Raw genomic sequence first — 9,233 nt, forward strand, 5'->3', positions numbered from 1 at the left:
TTTTTCATTTTATTATTCCGCAATGTTAGGCTTACCTAGTCGTAGAGACGAGGTGCTGTCACGATATCTCACGGAGGGAGGATTTTGGTCGTGACACCATATTGTAGGATTTCGTGCTATAAATATATTTCCATTGTTTTGAACTGTGTATTTACTTTGGGACTACGGAACGGTATTTCGGGAGATCCTCCTGCATATTTACTTTGGGACTATGAAACGCTATCTTGGGAGATCTCCCTGCATATTTATTTTGGGACTACGGGACGGTATTCCGGGCGATTCCCCTGCACATTTATTTTTGTAACTACGAGACGGTATCTCGAGAGATCCCCCGTTGTTTCTTCTGTGTATTGTACTGTTATTCTTCTGTGATTTCCTTCTTATTAGATTTCAGTATTTTATTATATTGCGATATTTCTGTTCTGCATTATACACACACACACACACACACACACACACACACACACACATACACACACACACACACCCCAGTAGGGTCCTAACTTGACCTCGTCACTACTCGACCAGGGTTAGGCTTGACACTTATTGGGTATCGTTGTGGTGTAATCATGCTACTCTTCTACACATGTTTTCGTGTGCAAATCCAGATACTTCCTACCAGCCTCGCTTTTAGTTGCGTACTTGCTGCTGTTCTGGAGACTTCAAGGTGCATCTACCCGCATCCGCGGACCTCGGAGTCCCCCTCTATCTCTTTTGTGTTGTTCGTCCTTACTTCTTCTAGATACTATTGTATAGAACATTTAGACAAATCTTAGAAGCTTGTGACTTATGATGTTCCGGACCTTGGAGAAAATTCTGTGTGTATTTGAGAGATGGTTTTTTTACATGTCGAGCGGCATTTTTACCTGTTATTGAAATATTTGTTGTTATTAGTTGTTGTGGTTTTGCTTTCATTTTGGTTATTTCCGCAATGTTAGGCTTACCTAGTCGTAGAGATTAGGTGCCGTCACGACATCTCACGGAGGGAGTATTGGATCGTGATATATTGCTAGTTTAATAAAAAACAAAATAAGAAATAAATAACTTATTTAATTACCATATGATGTGTATCATTTAATTATATAAATTTTGTGATATTTTTGCACATTGTATTAAAAAATAAAATAACAACTAAAATTTATTAAAATAATATGATATATCAGATCATAGTTTCATAAGATCATAACACTAGTAGATGAAGAAAACCAAGTTCTGGCACAATGAATTATGATTGCAACTACTGGCCGAAAGAAAAGGGAGAGACAAATTTAAAAAAAATAAATCTATTTGGGGGTTGAAATTTTGCGGGTTAAGACAGAAGCATTGTCTGCCATTATTTATTGGCCTTCTGGTCCTGTCTTTCGCTTGGACTTTCGTAGTTTTGATTAATTTTGAAGAGATTGACATGAAAACATTAAATTTGTTTATGGATGATCTCAATCGGCCTTTGACACTTACAATATGCGGCATCAAAGTAGCAATTACTTGTATCTGGCTACATTAATTAACGACAAATATATAAAATAATATATTGCTTTGGAGTTTGGATGTTATGGTCGAGAAGACCAGCTATGATCAAGGAAGAAAGAGTATGAACTGTCAATCGTATACGAGCTAAGACTAGAAATGCAAATACCTTTCTAATTGCGATCGCTTTTTTTTTTTTTTAACCAGTATATTAATCATTTCTCTATTCAATAATTACTAGTGCCCAATGATCCTATCTATTTTTGAAGAGCAGGACATGCGAATAATTGAGGACGAAGGTAGAAGATGGAAGTGTTTGAGCAAAAATATAGATCTTTTGATTAAACTAGTTAAATGTATGTAATGAGGGGCTAAACTTAGTTATTAATAATAACTTCAGATTTGTTATCGGTCAATGAGAACAACTGTCACACCTCTTTTTTACCCAAAAGGGAGTATAAGGGAGTTTTTCCAATTAAAGTGACAATAATCGAAATGAGATTATTTTATTTAGATTTAAAGTCGCCACTTGAGATAATTTATGGTGTCCCAAGTCACCGATTTATTTTAAATCACAAATCGAGGAAATTGATGCTATTTATGGTCTGCGAACACAGAAGATCGGGTAAAGAATTATGTTAACCTGGGAGAAGGTGTTAGGTATTCCCGGGTTCCGTGGTTTTAGCACGGTCACTTTAATCATATCTAGCTTAACCAAATTGTTAATTACGTGTTTTAGGACCTATGTGTATTTTCTCTTTTAATTAAGAAAAGACGAGTCATGCGTACGTTTACTCATTTGTATGGTGCATCAAGAATCATGTTACGCGTACGTATCCATAATTAACAACGCTTTATTAATATTAAGAAAGTTGGTCAAGGTTGTGCGAACGCATACCTCGACTTATTTTGAAAATTGTAATTATGTCACGCGAACGTGTACACAATCACTTACTTTACATAGGCCATAATACTTATTCAAATTATCTGTATATACAAATACAGTACCCCACATAGAAAACAAGTAGAAGCAAAGAAAATAGGGAACAGAAAAAAAAAAACGAACAAGAAAGACACAAATCAAGAACCAACTCTTACTTTCACAAAGTAATTACCGTAACTTTGCCACATCAACTCATTTTATTCAAATTAACCTTTGTTGGACTTTAAGCCATTGGGCTTTAAAAGAGAAGAAGTGTGAATTGGAAATGGAGGGAAATAAAATGGAGGGAAAATGAAAATTTGAAGAAGTGAACTTTTGTCTTGCACTTTGTCCCTCATTGGTGAGGGACAATCACATTTATGTGCTTATATATAGATTCACTTCTTAAAGCTCTTAAAAGGAGTTGAAGAGAATGAACCCTCGCGCCGTCGTCGCTCGCTCGCTCGGCTTTGGATTTGGATTTGTCAAATGATCGATAAGATTATTTTTGGACAAAATTTATTTAATTATTTAATAATTAATTAAATGCCAAATCACTGCTGAACGTTCAGAGGGCCTCACTGGCCGCGGTTCTGCCGCGACCGCGGTACAATCGCGGCAGTCAGATTCAGAGAAGCTCTCTGGCCACGAGGTAGAACCGCGGCATGCCGCGTATTTTCTGAAAAGGCACCTTTCCAGACACCTCTTCTGATATTTGCCTATAAATTTTTGAATATACTGCATCCTAATTCGCAGTCTCTCTCTCTCAAATTCGTAAGTGTGATATTGCTCCGTTCTTTGAGTTCGTTGGTATCCTGCAGTTTGTATTGCCACTGTTGCAGGAAGGTTTATTCCGTTTTATCCTGGGAGGATTTAATCCATTACCTTGGCAACGTGTGAGAGGGTTAAAATTCCTTAAGGACACACAAGAAAATTGTGGACTCGGAATATTTCTGATTCTTTACTATTTTATATATTTCTTTATTCTTCTAACAGTTTCCTGAATTTTGTTTTAACTCAGTCACATTCACAAGCTTAAGGAATTTTAATTTTACTAATGTTTCTGTGTTGATTATTAAATTATTTTCTTTATACTTTGTTGGAGACTAAAGCCTTGTTCCTTTCTACTCCTATAATTGTTTATGTCCGGTTTAAAGTACATAAAAACTTTGCCGGAATAATAAACGTACGGGTTTGAAGTATATAAAAACTTCACCATTGTTGCGTGTTGTATGGTTACTTTGGTATTCAGTTTGAAGATATCAAAAACTTCACTGATTAACAAGTTCTGTATTGTTTTCAACTTTACAGAAATATGACGAATGAAAACCAAACTAATGGAAGTGTTGCGGGAACGGTTGCTGCTGTTACAAGCCGTTCTACTCCTGCTCATGCTATGGCACCGGCAGAAAAACCCGGAAAGTTTTCCGGGATTGACTTCAAACGTTGGCAAATGAAGATGCTCTTCTATCTTACTACGTTGAGTTTGCAACGTTTCATCAAGGAGGATCCTCCGGTCATGGCTGAAAATACTCCGGATGATGAACGACTTGTTGTAACTGAAGCATGGAAACATTCTGATTTCTTGTGCAAAAACTACATATTGAGTTGTTTGGAAGATGGCTTGTACAATGTCTATAGTGTCATGGAAACTTCAAAAGCATTATGGAATGCACTAGAGAAGAAGTACAAGACTGAGGATGCCGGACTTAAGAAATTCGTGGCTGCAAGGTTTTTGGATTTCAAGATGATTGACACTAGGTCCGTCATAACTCAAGTCCAAGAATTACAAGTCATTGTGCATGACCTCCTTGCTGAAGGTATGACCCGAATCAATAATTTTATTAATAAGATTTATCTTATTATTAATTATGAATTTGTTATTGAAGGTATGGTCATAAATGAGGCCTTTCAAGTCGCTGCTTTCATTGAAAAGTTACCTCCGTTGTGGAAGGATTTTAAGAACTATCTTAAACACAAGCGGAAGGAGATGACACTAGAAGACTTGATTGTTCGTCTGAGGATAGAAGAAGACAACAAAAATGCTGAAAAGAAGTCACGTGGAAACTCGACAATAATGGGGGCAAACGTTGTTGAGGAGGCGCCACAAAATAAGAAGAGGAAGAAGGCTTCCGGACCAAAGAATTACCCAAGCAGGAAAAAGTTCAAGGGTAATTGCCACAACTGTGGAAGATCTGGGCATAAAGCCGTGGATTGTCGTGCGCCAAAGAATGATAAGAAGAAAAAGAATCAAGCTAACATGGTTGAAGATGAAATAGAGGACTTATGTGCCATATTGTCTGAATGCAATTTGGTAGGAAATCCAAAAGAATGGTGGAAAGATTCTGGAGCCACCCGCCATGTTTGTGCTAACAAGGAGTTATTTTCTTCTTATGCCCCCGCAGGACCCGACGAGACAATCTTCATGGGAAATTCATCTATGGCCAAAATTGAGGGAGTTGGCAAGATTGCGTTGAAGATGACGTCGGGAAAAATAGTGACTCTAAATCAAGTCCTCCATGTTCCAGAAATTCGCAAGAATCTTGTGTCTACCTCACTTCTTGTCAAGAATGGATTCAAATGTATTTTTGTTTCTAATAGTGTTGTACTTAGTAAGAACGATGTATATGTAGGAAAAGGTTACCTAAATGAGGGCCTTTTTAAGCTAAATGTAATAGCAGTTCCTATCAATAAAGTGAATGTTTCTTCTTACTTACTTGAGTCAAACACTTTATGGCATTCGCGTTTAGGTCACGTAAACTTCAAAACATTGCGGAAGATGATAAATCTAGAAGTATTGCCAAAATTTGATTGCATTAATTCCAAATGTCAAATATGTGTGGAATCAAAGTATGCTAAGCATCCTTATAAGTCCGTTGAAAGGAATTCAAGTCCTTTAGACTTAATTCACACAGATATTTGCGACATGAAGTCAACACCATCTCGCGGTGGGAAAAAGTATTTTATTACTTTTATTGACGATAGCACGAGATACTGCTATGTTTATTTACTTAATAGTAAAGATGAGGCAATTAATGCTTTCAAGCAATACAAGAGTGAAGTTGAAACGCAACTAAACAAAAAGATCAAAATGATAAGAAGTGATAGGGGTGGCGAATATGAATCTCCTTTTGAAGAAATTTGTTTGGAAAATGGCATTATTCACCAAACAACTGCCCCTTACTCTCCACAATCTAATGGAATTGCGGAGAGGAAGAATCGAACATTGAAGGAGATGATGAATGCATTGCTAATAAGTTCTGGCTTACCACCGAACTTGTGGGGGGAAGCTATACTTACAGCTAACCGGATAATCAATCGTGTACCTCATAGTAAAACACAGTCCATTCCTTATGAAAAGTGGAAAGGAAGGAAGCCTAGCTTGAAATACTTCAAAGTGTGGGGGTGTTTAGCTAAGGTACAAGTTCCTAAACCTAAAAGAGTTAAGATAGGTCCAAAAACGGTTGATTGTGTGTTTATTGGATATGTAACCAATAGCAAGGCATATCGTTTTCTGGTTCATAAATCAGAAAATTCCTGAGATTCACATTAATACGATAATAGAATCAGATAATGCTGAATTCTTTGAAACTATTTATCCGTATAAAAAGGAAAGTGAAGTGACCTGCCAAAAGTCAAAACGACCTCGGGAGGAAATAACAGATGGTATGCCTAATGAAGAAAATCCAAGAATAAGTAAACGTCAAAGGATATCTACTTTATTTGGTTCAGATTTTCTGACTTTTCTGTTAGAAAATGAGCCTCGTACCTTCAAGGAAGCAATGTCTTCCTCAGAAGCACAATATTGGAAAGAAGTTGTCAATAGTGAAATAGAATCTATATTGAGCAACCATACCTGGGAATTGGTTGATCTTCCTCCGGGTAACAAAACGTTGGGTTCTAAATGGATTTTCAAGAAGAAAATGAAAGACGATGGTACTATTGACAAATACAAGGCAAGACTTGTTGTCAAAGGATTTAGACAACGAGAAGGTCTTGACTATTTTGACACATACTCGCCGGTAACAAGAATTACATCTATTCGGATGCTAATAGCGTTAGCCGCCTTGTATGGTCTTCAAATCCATCAAATGGATGTAAAAACAGCCTTCTTAAATGGTGATCTTGAGGAAGAAATTTACATGAACCAACCTGAAGGGTTTGTGGTTCCGGGAAAAGAAAAGAAGGTGTGTAGACTTGTTAAGTCTCTTTATGGATTAAAACAAGCACCCAAACAATGGCATGCGAAATTTGACCAAACAATGTTGTCAAATGGTTTTAAGATTAATGAATGTGATAAGTGTGTTTACATTAAGAACGTTCAAAATCATGTAGTCATTGTTTGCTTATATGTTGATGATATGCTAATAATGAGCAAAGACATTGCCGACATTCAAGCTACTAAGCGTATGCTTGCTAGTAAGTTTGATATGAAAGACTTAGGAGTTGCCGATGTAATTCTAGGAATTAAAATCCAGAGGACTCCTCAAGGTCTAGCTTTGTCTCAATCACATTACGTGAAAATGGTACTTGAAAAATTCAAACACTTGGAATTTAGAAGTGCAAGGACTCCAATTGACTTAAACCATCATCTTATGAAGAATAAAGGCGAAAGTACGTCTCAATTGGAGTATGCTCGTGTGTTGGGAAGTCTAATGTACATCATGAACTGTACACGACCCGATATAGCTTGTGCAATAAGTAAACTTAGTCGATTCACAAGTAATCCCAACAAGCATCACTGGGTGGCTATGAAACGAGTTCTGGGATATTTGGAGTATACCCAAGACTACGCTTTGCACTACAATAAATATCCTGCGGTTATTGATATAGTGATGCTAATTGGATAACCGGCTCATCAGAAACAAAGTCCACAAGTGGATACGTGTTTACTGTTGGTGGAGGAGCAGTATCTTGGAAGTCTTCCAAACAGACATGTATCGCTCGCTCTACAATGGAATCAGAGTTTATAGCATTGGATAAAGCCGGTGAAGAAGCTGAATGGCTTCGGAATTTTTTAGAAGACATTCTGTTCTGGCCAAAACCTTTGGCTCCTATTTGCATACATTGCGATAGTGAGGCTGCAATAGGACGGGCAGGGAGCGTTATGTATAACGGAAAGTCTCGTCATATACGACGAAGACATAATACCGTTAGACAACTACTTTCTAGTGGAATTATCACTATTGATTATGTAAGATCAAAGGATAATGTTGCGGATCCACTTACAAAAGGCTTAACTAGAGAGGGAGTTGAGAAATCATCTAAGGGAATGGGACTATGGCCGAGGACAAGTCAACATGGCGGTAACTCTACCTAAAATTTTGGATGTTCCGAGATCTAGGTTCAAGGAGCTCAAACAAAGTTGTGATTGACCGGTTCAACATTGTCAAAACAAAATCTTTGGTCCATTCTCGTGATGAAGACAATGTTCAGTAACAAGGATAGAACTTTACACGTTCTTTAATGATTACCTAAGTTTGATGAGGTATTTATCAAATAATGTCAATCTAAAGGATTACACGTTTAGGAATCACCTATGTAAGTGTGAAGAAGAAGCCGCTTCAATGAGAATTATGTAAGGCCAATTCTCTACGCACTTATGAAACCAGGCGGTGTTCATGGCTAAAACGAACACAACAATGAGAACCAAAAGACGGTTAAGGGTTGGTTGTGTGACATATGGCTGTCTAGGTATACACTAAAAGTTCGACGGTTCAAAGATATCAAATCTACCGATTGACCGAGTATATCCGACATATGTTCACTACGGAAAGTTCAAAGGGAAACCTACTTATCCAGATGCAATTAATCCTTACTTGCAAAATCACATAGCTTTCATCTATGATCTTTCTTGATACAGCCATTCCCATTCATGTGGGGGATTGTTGGACTTTAAGCCATTGGGCTTTAAAAGAGAAGAAGTGTGAATTGGAAATGGAGGGAAATAAAATGGAGGGAAAATGAAAATTTGAAGAAGTGAACTTTTGTCTTGCACTTTGTCCCTCATTGGTGAGGGACAATCACATTTATGTGCTTATATATAGATTCACTTCTTAAAGCTCTTAAAAGGAGTTGAAGAGAATGAACCCTCGCGCCGTCGTCGTCGCTCGCTCGGCTCGGCTTCGGCTTTGGATTTGGATTTGTCAATCGATCGATAAGATTATTTTTGGACAAAATTTATTTAATTATTTAATAATTAATTAAATGCCAAATCACTGTTGAACGTTCAGAGGGCCTCACTGGCCGCGGTTCTGCCGCGACCGTGGTAGAATCGCGGCAGTCAGATTCAGAGAAGCTCTCTGGCCGCGGTTCGGCCGCGATCGCGGTAGAACCGCGGCATGTCGCGTATTTTCTGAAAAGGCACCTTTCCAGACACCTCTTCTGATATTTGCCTATAAATTTCTGAATATACTGCATCCTAATTCGCAATCTCTCTCTCTCAAATTCGTAAGTGTGATTTTGCTCCGTTCTTTGAGTTCGTTGGTATCCTGCAGTTTGTATTGCCACTGTTGTAGGAAGGTTTATTCCATTTTATCCTGGGAGGATTTAATCCATTACCTTGGCAACGTGTGAGGGGGTTAAAATTCCTTAAGGACGCACAAGAAAATTGTGGACTCGGAATATTTCTAATTCTTTACTATTTTATATATTTCTTTATTCTTCTAACAGTTTCCTGAATTTTGTTTTAACTCAGTCACATTCTCATACATAACCAATTATATCAAAAAAGATTATAACCTCTAATTCCAAAACTCAGATTCTTGGCGTGTCAATTTACCAGAACAAAGACAATCAACACATAATCAATTCTACAATGAATTTGTCAAAACAATTGTATGGT

The sequence above is a fragment of the Nicotiana sylvestris genome, chromosome 10 (assembly GCF_000393655.2).
Source record: "Nicotiana sylvestris chromosome 10, ASM39365v2, whole genome shotgun sequence".
Classification (NCBI taxonomy): domain Eukaryota; kingdom Viridiplantae; phylum Streptophyta; class Magnoliopsida; order Solanales; family Solanaceae; genus Nicotiana; species Nicotiana sylvestris.